At 53.3% G+C, this 14,009-nt stretch overlaps 5 non-coding genes across 5 annotated transcripts; all 5 read left to right on the top strand.

Annotated features, from left to right (window-relative positions):
* The first annotated feature begins 4,463 nt into the window (after nucleotides 1-4,463).
* On the top strand, nucleotides 4,464-4,536 carry TRNAA-AGC (transfer RNA alanine (anticodon AGC)). The gene has a single exon. It is a non-coding gene; the product is annotated as a tRNA-Ala (tRNA).
* Nucleotides 4,537-6,675: 2,139 nt separating this feature from the next.
* On the top strand, nucleotides 6,676-6,748 carry TRNAA-AGC (transfer RNA alanine (anticodon AGC)). The gene has a single exon. It is a non-coding gene; the product is annotated as a tRNA-Ala (tRNA).
* A 2,139-nt stretch (nucleotides 6,749-8,887) lies between these two features.
* Nucleotides 8,888-8,960, top strand: TRNAA-AGC (transfer RNA alanine (anticodon AGC)). The gene has a single exon. It is a non-coding gene; the product is annotated as a tRNA-Ala (tRNA).
* A 2,139-nt stretch (nucleotides 8,961-11,099) lies between these two features.
* On the top strand, nucleotides 11,100-11,172 carry TRNAA-AGC (transfer RNA alanine (anticodon AGC)). Its single transcript has one exon. It is a non-coding gene; the product is annotated as a tRNA-Ala (tRNA).
* Nucleotides 11,173-13,311: 2,139 nt separating this feature from the next.
* Nucleotides 13,312-13,384, top strand: TRNAA-AGC (transfer RNA alanine (anticodon AGC)). Its single transcript has one exon. It is a non-coding gene; the product is annotated as a tRNA-Ala (tRNA).
* Nucleotides 13,385-14,009: the final 625 nt, after the last annotated feature.

Below are 14,009 nucleotides of genomic sequence, written 5' to 3' on the forward strand. Positions count from 1 at the left end.
CAGGGATCAGCCATAGCACAAGCAACAACCTCAAGCAAAGGGGGATTAGCTCAAATGGTAGAGCGCTCGCTTAGCATGCGAGAGGTACCGGGATCGATGCCCGCATTCTCCAAATGCAGCTTTCCTGATTTGCCAGGAGACACCTTGCTTTTGTGTTTGATGTTGAAGCTTGGAACCGAGCGCCGTGAGCAACATGGGAAGCCGGAGTCCTCCTCATAACGCGTGCCAAGGCGTTGCCACGTTTTTGTGGTGGCAACTGTGGCTTCAGCCAAAGTCACGTAGGCAGTGTTGGACAAAAGCAATCTAGTAAACAAAGCACGAGCAGGCCTCCATGGCCAAGAGACAATATTTCATTAGCGCAAAAGGTGCCAGTGCCATGCTTACGCTGAGAGCTTTGGACTCGTTGAATCACCTGAATCAGGTTCAACTTCTCTTTGTGTGCGAAAGAAAGGCCTTTGGGCCCGCACGCAAGCAAATATCGATTGGCATAGGAAAGGGCAACGTAGCAGAGGATGGTTTCGATCCATCGACCTCTGGGTTATGGGCCCAGCACGCTTCCGCTGCGCCACTCTGCTCTTGTCGCTGACCAACCTCAACAACCACATGTGGATGTAGTTTGCCAGCGATTCCCACGGGGAGTGGGTCCATGTGGCAAAGTCACAATGTAGACGACTAGGCGTTTCCATTGATTTTCGACCAGCGAATCCCAAGTCAAGCGTGGGCGAGAGCTGGACTCTCCTAGACCAGCTGAGCGAGGGTGGTGGCAAGTGGACCGGCGTGGAGCATTGGTGGTTCAGTGGTAGAATTCTCGCCTGCCACGCGGGAGGCCCGGGTTCGATTCCCGGCCAATGCAATTATGGGCTCTTTGTGTTTGCAGCGCTCTCCCCCAATTTCCAGCCCCGTGGAGTGCATCAAGGCACAAGGTGTTTCTTGTCGAGAATGTACTAGGCGGTGTGAGTGCTTTTTGAAACCAGCCTTCTCCCAATTACATCATTGAAACCCATGGGGCCATACCTCTGAAGGGGCTCAGTTGTCAAAGGTCGTAGGAGGGAAAAAAAAGGGGGGTGCAAACCTTCTACGCTAGGAAAGCGGGTGGCTCTCCTGGTGTCTAGCGGCCAGAGCAGGTTGTGGATTTCGCAAAACTGACTATATTTTACACATAGCCCAGGAGAGGACAGGGATCAGCCATAGCGCAAGCAACACACTCGAGCAAAGGGGGATTAGCTCAAGTGGCAGAGCGCTCGCTTTGCATGCGAGAGGTAGCGGGATCGATGCCCGCATTCTCCAAACGCAGCTTTCCTGGTTTCACGGGAGGCACCTTGCTTTTGTGTTTGATGTTGAAGCTTGGAACCGAGCGCCGTGAGCAACATGGGAAGCCGGAGTGCTCCTCATAACATGTGCCAAGGCATTGCCACGTTTTTGTGGTGGCATCTGTGGCTTCAGCCAAAGTCACGTAGGCAGTATTGGACAAAAGCAATCAATTAAAGAAAGCACGACCAGGCTTCCATGGCCAAGAGACAATATTCCATTAGGGGGAAAGGTGCCAGTGCCATGCTTACGCTGAGAGCTTTGGACTCGTTGAATCACCTGAATCAGGTTCAACTTCTCTTTGTGTGCGAAAGAAAGGCCTTTGGGCCCGCAAGCAAATATCGATTGGCATAGGAAAAGGCAACGTAGCAGAGGATGGTTTCGATCCATCGACCTCTGGGTTATGGGCCCAGCACGCTTCCGCTGCGCCACTCTGCTCTTGTCGCTGGCCATCCTCATGGATTTCGACAAGCGAATCCCAAGTCAAGCGTGGGCGAGAGCTGGACTCTCCTAGGCCAGCTGAGCGAGGGTGGTGGCGCCTGGCCCGGCGTGGAGCATTGGTGGTTCAGTGGTAGAATTCTCGCCTGCCACGCGGGAGGCCCGGGTTCGATTCCCGGCCAATGCAATTATGGGCTCTTGGTGTTTGTAGCTCTCTCCCCCAATTTCCAGCCCCATGGAATGCCTCAAGGCACAAGGTGTTTCTTGTCGAGAATGTATTAGGCGGTGTGAGTGCTTTTTGAAACCACCTTCTCCCAATGACATCATTGAAACCCATGGGGCCATACTTCAGAAGGGGCTCAGTTGTCCAAGGTCTTGGGGGAGTGGCTCTCCTGGTGTCTAGCGGCCAGAGCAAGTTGTGGATTTAGCAAAACTGCCTATAGTTTACACATAGCCCAGGAGAGGACAGGGATCAGCCATAGCACAAGCAACAACCTCAAGCAAAGGGGGATTAGCTCAAATGGTAGAGCGCTTGCTTAGCATGCGAGAGGTAGCGGGATCGATGCCTGCATTCTCCAAATGCAGCTTTCCTGATTTGCCAGGAGACACCTTGCTTTTGTGTTTGATGTTGAAGCTTGGAACCGAGCGCCGTGAGCAACATGGGAAGCCGGAGTCCTCCTCATAACGCGTGCCAAGGCGTTGCCACGTTTTTGTGGTGGCAACTGTGGCTTCAGCCAAAGTCACGTAGGCAGTGTTGGACAAAAGCAATCTAGTAAACAAAGCACGAGCAGGCCTCCATGGCCAAGAGACAATATTTCATTAGCGCAAAAGGTGCCAGTGCCATGCTTACGCTGAGAGCTTTGGACTCGTTGAATCACCTGAATCAGGTTCAACTTCTCTTTGTGTGCGAAAGAAAGGCCTTTGGGCCCGCACGCAAGCAAATATCGATTGGCATAGAAAAAGGCAACGTAGCAGAGGATGGTTTCGATCCATCGACCTCTGGGTTATGGGCCCAGCACGCTTCCGCTGCGCCACTCTGCTCTTGTCGCTGACCAACCTCAACAACCACATGTGGATGTAGTTTGCCAGCGATTCCCACGGGGAGTGGGTCCATGTGGCAAAGTCACAATGTAGACGACTAGGCGTTTCCATTGATTTTCGACCAGCGAATCCCAAGTCAAGCGTGGGCGAGAGCTGGACTCTCCTAGACCAGCTGAGCGAGGGTGGTGGCAAGTGGCCCGGCGTGGAGCATTGGTGGTTCAGTGGTAGAATTCTCGCCTGCCACGCGGGAGGCCCGGGTTCGATTCCCGGCCAATGCAATTATGGGCTCTTTGTGTTTGCAGCGCTCTCCCCCAATTTCCAGCCCCGTGGAGTGCATCAAGGCACAAGGTGTTTCTTGTCGAGAATGTACTAGGCGGTGTGAGTGCTTTTTGAAACCAGCCTTCTCCCAATTACATCATTGAAACCCATGGGGCCATACCTCTGAAGGGGCTCAGTTGTCAAAGGTCGTAGGAGGGAAAAAAAAGGGGGGTGCAAACCTTCTACGCTAGGAAAGCGGGTGGCTCTCCTGGTGTCTAGCGGCCAGAGCAGGTTGTGGATTTCGCAAAACTGACTATATTTTACACATAGCCCAGGAGAGGACAGGGATCAGCCATAGCGCAAGCAACACACCCGAGCAAAGGGGGATTAGCTCAAGTGGCAGAGCGCTCGCTTTGCATGCGAGAGGTAGCGGGATCGATGCCCGCATTCTCCAAACGCAGCTTTCCTGGTTTCACGGGAGGCACCTTGCTTTTGTGTTTGATGTTGAAGCTTGGAACCGAGCGCCGTGAGCAACATGGGAAGCCGGAGTGCTCCTCATAACATGTGCCAAGGCATTGCCACGTTTTTGTGGTGGCATCTGTGGCTTCAGCCAAAGTCACGTAGGCAGTATTGGACAAAAGCAATCAATTAAAGAAAGCACGACCAGGCTTCCATGGCCAAGAGACAATATTCCATTAGGGGGAAAGGTGCCAGTGCCATGCTTACGCTGAGAGCTTTGGACTCGTTGAATCACCTGAATCAGGTTCAACTTCTCTTTGTGTGCGAAAGAAAGGCCTTTGGGCCCGCAAGCAAATATCGATTGGCATAGGAAAAGGCAACGTAGCAGAGGATGGTTTCGATCCATCGACCTCTGGGTTATGGGCCCAGCAGGCTTCCGCTGCGCCACTCTGCTCTTGTCGCTGACCATCCTCATGGATTTCGACAAGCGAATCCCAAGTCAAGCGTGGGCGAGAGCTGGACTCTCCTAGGCCAGCTGAGCGAGGGTGGTGGCGCCTGGCCCGGCGTGGAGCATTGGTGGTTCAGTGGTAGAATTCTCGCCTGCCACGCGGGAGGCCCGGGTTCGATTCCCGGCCAATGCAATTATGGGCTCTTGGTGTTTGTAGCTCTCTCCCCCAATTTCCAGCCCCATGGAATGCCTCAAGGCACAAGGTGTTTCTTGTCGAGAATGTATTAGGCGGTGTGAGTGCTTTTTGAAACCACCTTCTCCCAATGACATCATTGAAACCCATGGGGCCATACTTCAGAAGGGGCTCAGTTGTCCAAGGTCTTGGGGGAGTGGCTCTCCTGGTGTCTAGCGGCCAGAGCAAGTTGTGGATTTAGCAAAACTGCCTATAGTTTACACATAGCCCAGGAGAGGACAGGGATCAGCCATAGCACAAGCAACAACCTCAAGCAAAGGGGGATTAGCTCAAATGGTAGAGCGCTCGCTTAGCATGCGAGAGGTAGCGGGATCGATGCCCGCATTCTCCAAATGCAGCTTTCCTGATTTGCCAGGAGACACCTTGCTTTTGTGTTTGATGTTGAAGCTTGGAACCGAGCGCCGTGAGCAACATGGGAAGCCGGAGTCCTCCTCATAACGCGTGCCAAGGCGTTGCCACGTTTTTGTGGTGGCAACTGTGGCTTCAGCCAAAGTCACGTAGGCAGTGTTGGACAAAAGCAATCTAGTAAACAAAGCACGAGCAGGCCTCCATGGCCAAGAGACAATATTTCATTAGCGCAAAAGGTGCCAGTGCCATGCTTACGCTGAGAGCTTTGGACTCGTTGAATCACCTGAATCAGGTTCAACTTCTCTTTGTGTGCGAAAGAAAGGCCTTTGGGCCCGCACGCAAGCAAATATCGATTGGCATAGGAAAGGGCAACGTAGCAGAGGATGGTTTCGATCCATCGACCTCTGGGTTATGGGCCCAGCACGCTTCCGCTGCGCCACTCTGCTCTTGTCGCTGACCAACCTCAACAACCACATGTGGATGTAGTTTGCCAGCGATTCCCACGGGGAGTGGGTCCATGTGGCAAAGTCACAATGTAGACGACTAGGCGTTTCCATTGATTTTCGACCAGCGAATCCCAAGTCAAGCGTGGGCGAGAGCTGGACTCTCCTAGACCAGCTGAGCGAGGGTGGTGGCAAGTGGCCCGGCGTGGAGCATTGGTGGTTAAGTGGTAGAATTCTCGCCTGCCACGCGGGAGGCCCGGGTTCGATTCCCGGCCAATGCAATTATGGGCTCTTTGTGTTTGCAGCGCTCTCCCCCAATTTCCAGCCCCGTGGAGTGCATCAAGGCACAAGGTGTTTCTTGTCGAGAATGTACTAGGCGGTGTGAGTGCTTTTTGAAACCAGCCTTCTCCCAATTACATCATTGAAACCCATGGGGCCATACCTCTGAAGGGGCTCAGTTGTCAAAGGTCGTAGGAGGGAAAAAAAAGGGGGGTGCAAACCTTCTACGCTAGGAAAGCGGGTGGCTCTCCTGGTGTCTAGCGGCCAGAGCAGGTTGTGGATTTCGCAAAACTGACTATATTTTACACATAGCCCAGGAGAGGACAGGGATCAGCCATAGCGCAAGCAACACACTCGAGCAAAGGGGGATTAGCTCAAGTGGCAGAGCGCTCGCTTTGCATGCGAGAGGTAGCGGGATCGATGCCCGCATTCTCCAAACGCAGCTTTCCTGGTTTCACGGGAGGCACCTTGCTTTTGTGTTTGATGTTGAAGCTTGGAACCGAGCGCCGTGAGCAACATGGGAAGCCGGAGTGCTCCTCATAACATGTGCCAAGGCATTGCCACGTTTTTGTGGTGGCATCTGTGGCTTCAGCCAAAGTCACGTAGGCAGTATTGGACAAAAGCAATCAATTAAAGAAAGCACGACCAGGCTTCCATGGCCAAGAGACAATATTCCATTAGGGGGAAAGGTGCCAGTGCCATGCTTACGCTGAGAGCTTTGGACTCGTTGAATCACCTGAATCAGGTTCAACTTCTCTTTGTGTGCGAAAGAAAGGCCTTTGGGCCCGCAAGCAAATATCGATTGGCATAGGAAAAGGCAACGTAGCAGAGGATGGTTTCGATCCATCGACCTCTGGGTTATGGGCCCAGCACGCTTCCGCTGCGCCACTCTGCTCTTGTCGCTGGCCATCCTCATGGATTTCGACAAGCGAATCCCAAGTCAAGCGTGGGCGAGAGCTGGACTCTCCTAGGCCAGCTGAGCGAGGGTGGTGGCGCCTGGCCCGGCGTGGAGCATTGGTGGTTCAGTGGTAGAATTCTCGCCTGCCACGCGGGAGGCCCGGGTTCGATTCCCGGCCAATGCAATTATGGGCTCTTGGTGTTTGTAGCTCTCTCCCCCAATTTCCAGCCCCATGGAATGCCTCAAGGCACAAGGTGTTTCTTGTCGAGAATGTATTAGGCGGTGTGAGTGCTTTTTGAAACCACCTTCTCCCAATGACATCATTGAAACCCATGGGGCCATACTTCAGAAGGGGCTCAGTTGTCCAAGGTCTTGGGGGAGTGGCTCTCCTGGTGTCTAGCGGCCAGAGCAAGTTGTGGATTTAGCAAAACTGCCTATAGTTTACACATAGCCCAGGAGAGGACAGGGATCAGCCATAGCACAAGCAACAACCTCAAGCAAAGGGGGATTAGCTCAAATGGTAGAGCGCTCGCTTAGCATGCGAGAGGTAGCGGGATCGATGCCCGCATTCTCCAAATGCAGCTTTCCTGATTTGCCAGGAGACACCTTGCTTTTGTGTTTGATGTTGAAGCTTGGAACCGAGCGCCGTGAGCAACATGGGAAGCCGGAGTCCTCCTCATAACGCGTGCCAAGGCGTTGCCACGTTTTTGTGGTGGCAACTGTGGCTTCAGCCAAAGTCACGTAGGCAGTGTTGGACAAAAGCAATCTAGTAAACAAAGCACGAGCAGGCCTCCATGGCCAAGAGACAATATTTCATTAGCGCAAAAGGTGCCAGTGCCATGCTTACGCTGAGAGCTTTGGACTCGTTGAATCACCTGAATCAGGTTCAACTTCTCTTTGTGTGCGAAAGAAAGGCCTTTGGGCCCGCACGCAAGCAAATATCGATTGGCATAGGAAAGGGCAACGTAGCAGAGGATGGTTTCGATCCATCGACCTCTGGGTTATGGGCCCAGCACGCTTCCGCTGCGCCACTCTGCTCTTGTCGCTGACCAACCTCAACAACCACATGTGGATGTAGTTTGCCAGCGATTCCCACGGGGAGTGGGTCCATGTGGCAAAGTCACAATGTAGACGACTAGGCGTTTCCATTGATTTTCGACCAGCGAATCCCAAGTCAAGCGTGGGCGAGAGCTGGACTCTCCTAGACCAGCTGAGCGAGGGTGGTGGCAAGTGGCCCGGCGTGGAGCATTGGTGGTTAAGTGGTAGAATTCTCGCCTGCCACGCGGGAGGCCCGGGTTCGATTCCCGGCCAATGCAATTATGGGCTCTTTGTGTTTGCAGCGCTCTCCCCCAATTTCCAGCCCCGTGGAGTGCATCAAGGCACAAGGTGTTTCTTGTCGAGAATGTACTAGGCGGTGTGAGTGCTTTTTGAAACCAGCCTTCTCCCAATTACATCATTGAAACCCATGGGGCCATACCTCTGAAGGGGCTCAGTTGTCAAAGGTCGTAGGAGGGAAAAAAAAGGGGGGTGCAAACCTTCTACGCTAGGAAAGCGGGTGGCTCTCCTGGTGTCTAGCGGCCAGAGCAGGTTGTGGATTTCGCAAAACTGACTATATTTTACACATAGCCCAGGAGAGGACAGGGATCAGCCATAGCGCAAGCAACACACTCGAGCAAAGGGGGATTAGCTCAAGTGGCAGAGCGCTCGCTTTGCATGCGAGAGGTAGCGGGATCGATGCCCGCATTCTCCAAACGCAGCTTTCCTGGTTTCACGGGAGGCACCTTGCTTTTGTGTTTGATGTTGAAGCTTGGAACCGAGCGCCGTGAGCAACATGGGAAGCCGGAGTGCTCCTCATAACATGTGCCAAGGCATTGCCACGTTTTTGTGGTGGCATCTGTGGCTTCAGCCAAAGTCACGTAGGCAGTATTGGACAAAAGCAATCAATTAAAGAAAGCACGACCAGGCTTCCATGGCCAAGAGACAATATTCCATTAGGGGGAAAGGTGCCAGTGCCATGCTTACGCTGAGAGCTTTGGACTCGTTGAATCACCTGAATCAGGTTCAACTTCTCTTTGTGTGCGAAAGAAAGGCCTTTGGGCCCGCAAGCAAATATCGATTGGCATAGGAAAAGGCAACGTAGCAGAGGATGGTTTCGATCCATCGACCTCTGGGTTATGGGCCCAGCACGCTTCCGCTGCGCCACTCTGCTCTTGTCGCTGGCCATCCTCATGGATTTCGACAAGCGAATCCCAAGTCAAGCGTGGGCGAGAGCTGGACTCTCCTAGGCCAGCTGAGCGAGGGTGGTGGCGCCTGGCCTGGCGTGGAGCATTGGTGGTTCAGTGGTAGAATTCTCGCCTGCCACGCGGGAGGCCCGGGTTCGATTCCCGGCCAATGCAATTATGGGCTCTTGGTGTTTGTAGCTCTCTCCCCCAATTTCCAGCCCCATGGAATGCCTCAAGGCACAAGGTGTTTCTTGTCGAGAATGTATTAGGCGGTGTGAGTGCTTTTTGAAACCACCTTCTCCCAATGACATCATTGAAACCCATGGGGCCATACTTCAGAAGGGGCTCAGTTGTCCAAGGTCTTGGGGGAGTGGCTCTCCTGGTGTCTAGCGGCCAGAGCAAGTTGTGGATTTAGCAAAACTGCCTATAGTTTACACATAGCCCAGGAGAGGACAGGGATCAGCCATAGCACAAGCAACAACCTCAAGCAAAGGGGGATTAGCTCAAATGGTAGAGCGCTCGCTTAGCATGCGAGAGGTAGCGGGATCGATGCCCGCATTCTCCAAATGCAGCTTTCCTGATTTGCCAGGAGACACCTTGCTTTTGTGTTTGATGTTGAAGCTTGGAACCGAGCGCCGTGAGCAACATGGGAAGCCGGAGTCCTCCTCATAACGCGTGCCAAGGCGTTGCCACGTTTTTGTGGTGGCAACTGTGGCTTCAGCCAAAGTCACGTAGGCAGTGTTGGACAAAAGCAATCTAGTAAACAAAGCACGAGCAGGCCTCCATGGCCAAGAGACAATATTTCATTAGCGCAAAAGGTGCCAGTGCCATGCTTACGCTGAGAGCTTTGGACTCGTTGAATCACCTGAATCAGGTTCAACTTCTCTTTGTGTGCGAAAGAAAGGCCTTTGGGCCCGCACGCAAGCAAATATCGATTGGCATAGAAAAAGGCAACGTAGCAGAGGATGGTTTCGATCCATCGACCTCTGGGTTATGGGCCCAGCACGCTTCCGCTGCGCCACTCTGCTCTTGTCGCTGACCAACCTCAACAACCACATGTGGATGTAGTTTGCCAGCGATTCCCACGGGGAGTGGGTCCATGTGGCAAAGTCACAATGTAGACGACTAGGCGTTTCCATTGATTTTCGACCAGCGAATCCCAAGTCAAGCGTGGGCGAGAGCTGGACTCTCCTAGACCAGCTGAGCGAGGGTGGTGGCAAGTGGCCCGGCGTGGAGCATTGGTGGTTCAGTGGTAGAATTCTCGCCTGCCACGCGGGAGGCCCGGGTTCGATTCCCGGCCAATGCAATTATGGGCTCTTTGTGTTTGCAGCGCTCTCCCCCAATTTCCAGCCCCGTGGAGTGCATCAAGGCACAAGGTGTTTCTTGTCGAGAATGTACTAGGCGGTGTGAGTGCTTTTTGAAACCAGCCTTCTCCCAATTACATCATTGAAACCCATGGGGCCATACCTCTGAAGGGGCTCAGTTGTCAAAGGTCGTAGGAGGGAAAAAAAAGGGGGGTGCAAACCTTCTACGCTAGGAAAGCGGGTGGCTCTCCTGGTGTCTAGCGGCCAGAGCAGGTTGTGGATTTCGCAAAACTGACTATATTTTACACATAGCCCAGGAGAGGACAGGGATCAGCCATAGCGCAAGCAACACACTCGAGCAAAGGGGGATTAGCTCAAGTGGCAGAGCGCTCGCTTTGCATGCGAGAGGTAGCGGGATCGATGCCCGCATTCTCCAAATGCAGCTTTCCTGGTTTCACGGGAGGCACCTTGCTTTTGTGTTTGATGTTGAAGCTTGGAACCGAGCGCCGTGAGCAACATGAGAAGCCGGAGTGCTCCTCATAACATGTGCCAAGGCATTGCCACGTTTTTGTGGTGGCATCTGTGGCTTCAGCCAAAGTCACGTAGGCAGTATTGGACAAAAGCAATCAATTAAAGAAAGCACGACCAGGCTTCCATGGCCAAGAGACAATATTCCATTAGGGGGAAAGGTGCCAGTGCCATGCTTACGCTGAGAGCTTTGGACTCGTTGAATCACCTGAATCAGGTTCAACTTCTCTTTGTGTGCGAAAGAAAGGCCTTTGGGCCCGCAAGCAAATATCGATTGGCATAGGAAAAGGCAACGTAGCAGAGGATGGTTTCGATCCATCGACCTCTGGGTTATGGGCCCAGCACGCTTCCGCTGCGCCACTCTGCTCTTGTCGCTGGCCATCCTCATGGATTTCGACAAGCGAATCCCAAGTCAAGCGTGGGCGAGAGCTGGACTCTCCTAGGCCAGCTGAGCGAGGGTGGTGGCGCCTGGCCCGGCGTGGAGCATTGGTGGTTCAGTGGTAGAATTCTCGCCTGCCACGCGGGAGGCCCGGGTTCGATTCCTGGCCAATGCAATTATGGGCTCTTGGTGTTTGTAGCTCTCTCCCCCAATTTCCAGCCCCATGGAATGCCTCAAGGCACAAGGTGTTTCTTGTCGAGAATGTATTAGGCGGTGTGAGTGCTTTTTGAAACCACCTTCTCCCAATGACATCATTGAAACCCATGGGGCCATACTTCAGAAGGGGCTCAGTTGTCCAAGGTCTTGGGGGAGTGGCTCTCCTGGTGTCTAGCGGCCAGAGCAAGTTGTGGATTTAGCAAAACTGCCTATAGTTTACACATAGCCCAGGAGAGGACAGGGATCAGCCATAGCACAAGCAACAACCTCAAGCAAAGGGGGATTAGCTCAAATGGTAGAGCGCTCGCTTAGCATGCGAGAGGTAGCGGGATCGATGCCCGCATTCTCCAAATGCAGCTTTCCTGATTTGCCAGGAGACACCTTGCTTTTGTGTTTGATGTTGAAGCTTGGAACCGAGCGCCGTGAGCAACATGGGAAGCCGGAGTCCTCCTCATAACGCGTGCCAAGGCGTTGCCACGTTTTTGTGGTGGCAACTGTGGCTTCAGCCAAAGTCACGTAGGCAGTGTTGGACAAAAGCAATCTAGTAAACAAAGCACGAGCAGGCCTCCATGGCCAAGAGACAATATTTCATTAGCGCAAAAGGTGCCAGTGCCATGCTTACGCTGAGAGCTTTGGACTCGTTGAATCACCTGAATCAGGTTCAACTTCTCTTTGTGTGCGAAAGAAAGGCCTTTGGGCCCGCACGCAAGCAAATATCGATTGGCATAGAAAAAGGCAACGTAGCAGAGGATGGTTTCGATCCATCGACCTCTGGGTTATGGGCCCAGCACGCTTCCGCTGCGCCACTCTGCTCTTGTCGCTGACCAACCTCAACAACCACATGTGGATGTAGTTTGCCAGCGATTCCCACGGGGAGTGGGTCCATGTGGCAAAGTCACAATGTAGACGACTAGGCGTTTCCATTGATTTTCGACCAGCGAATCCCAAGTCAAGCGTGGGCGAGAGCTGGACTCTCCTAGACCAGCTGAGCGAGGGTGGTGGCAAGTGGCCCGGCGTGGAGCATTGGTGGTTCAGTGGTAGAATTCTCGCCTGCCACGCGGGAGGCCCGGGTTCGATTCCCGGCCAATGCAATTATGGGCTCTTTGTGTTTGCAGCGCTCTCCCCCAATTTCCAGCCCCGTGGAGTGCATCAAGGCACAAGGTGTTTCTTGTCGAGAATGTACTAGGCGGTGTGAGTGCATTTTGAAACCAGCCTTCTCCCAATTACATCATTGAAACCCATGGGGCCATACCTCTGAAGGGGCTCAGTTGTCAAAGGTCGTAGGAGGGAAAAAAAAGGGGGGTGCAAACCTTCTACGCTAGGAAAGCGGGTGGCTCTCCTGGTGTCTAGCGGCCAGAGCAGGTTGTGGATTTCGCAAAACTGACTATATTTTACACATAGCCCAGGAGAGGACAGGGATCAGCCATAGCGCAAGCAACACACTCGAGCAAAGGGGGATTAGCTCAAGTGGCAGAGCGCTCGCTTTGCATGCGAGAGGTAGCGGGATCGATGCCCGCATTCTCCAAACGCAGCTTTCCTGGTTTCACGGGAGGCACCTTGCTTTTGTGTTTGATGTTGAAGCTTGGAACCGAGCGCCGTGAGCAACATGGGAAGCCGGAGTGCTCCTCATAACATGTGCCAAGGCATTGCCACGTTTTTGTGGTGGCATCTGTGGCTTCAGCCAAAGTCACGTAGGCAGTATTGGACAAAAGCAATCAATTAAAGAAAGCACGACCAGGCTTCCATGGCCAAGAGACAATATTCCATTAGGGGGAAAGGTGCCAGTGCCATGCTTACGCTGAGAGCTTTGGACTCGTTGAATCACCTGAATCAGGTTCAACTTCTCTTTGTGTGCGAAAGAAAGGCCTTTGGGCCCGCAAGCAAATATCGATTGGCATAGGAAAAGGCAACGTAGCAGAGGATGGTTTCGATCCATCGACCTCTGGGTTATGGGCCCAGCACGCTTCCGCTGCGCCACTCTGCTCTTGTCGCTGACCATCCTCATGGATTTCGACAAGCGAATCCCAAGTCAAGCGTGGGCGAGAGCTGGACTCTCCTAGGCCAGCTGAGCGAGGGTGGTGGCGCCTGGCCCGGCGTGGAGCATTGGTGGTTCAGTGGTAGAATTCTCGCCTGCCACGCGGGAGGCCCGGGTTCGATTCCCGGCCAATGCAATTATGGGCTCTTGGTGTTTGTAGCTCTCTCCCCCAATTTCCAGCCCCATGGAATGCCTCAAGGCACAAGGTGTTTCTTGTCGAGAATGTATTAGGCGGTGTGAGTGCTTTTTGAAACCACCTTCTCCCAATGACATCATTGAAACCCATGGGGCCATACTTCAGAAGGGGCTCAGTTGTCCAAGGTCTTGGGGGAGTGGCTCTCCTGGTGTCTAGCGGCCAGAGCAAGTTGTGGATTTAGCAAAACTGCCTATAGTTTACACATAGCCCAGGAGAGGACAGGGATCAGCCATAGCACAAGCAACAACCTCAAGCAAAGGGGGATTAGCTCAAATGGTAGAGCGCTCGCTTAGCATGCGAGAGGTAGCGGGATCGATGCCCGCATTCTCCAAATGCAGCTTTCCTGATTTGCCAGGAGACACCTTGCTTTTGTGTTTGATGTTGAAGCTTGGAACCGAGCGCCGTGAGCAACATGGGAAGCCGGAGTCCTCCTCATAACGCGTGCCAAGGCGTTGCCACGTTTTTGTGGTGGCAACTGTGGCTTCAGCCAAAGTCACGTAGGCAGTGTTGGACAAAAGCAATCTAGTAAACAAAGCACGAGCAGGCCTCCATGGCCAAGAGACAATATTTCATTAGCGCAAAAGGTGCCAGTGCCATGCTTACGCTGAGAGCTTTGGACTCGTTGAATCACCTGAATCAGGTTCAACTTCTCTTTGTGTGCGAAAGAAAGGCCTTTGGGCCCGCACGCAAGCAAATATCGATTGGCATAGGAAAGGGCAACGTAGCAGAGGATGGTTTCGATCCATCGACCTCTGGGTTATGGGCCCAGCACGCTTCCGCTGCGCCACTCTGCTCTTGTCGCTGACCAACCTCAACAACCACATGTGGATGTAGTTTGCCAGCGATTCCCACGGGGAGTGGGTCCATGTGGCAAAGTCACAATGTAGACGACTAGGCGTTTCCATTGATTTTCGACCAGCGAATCCCAAGTCAAGCGTGGGCGAGAGCTGGACTCT

The sequence above is a fragment of the Lithobates pipiens genome, unplaced genomic scaffold, assembly GCF_037356315.1.
Source record: "Lithobates pipiens isolate NorthernLeopardFrog02 unplaced genomic scaffold, aLitPip1_a1.2 Scaffold_18, whole genome shotgun sequence".
In the NCBI taxonomy this organism is placed as follows: Eukaryota; Metazoa; Chordata; class Amphibia; order Anura; family Ranidae; genus Lithobates; species Lithobates pipiens.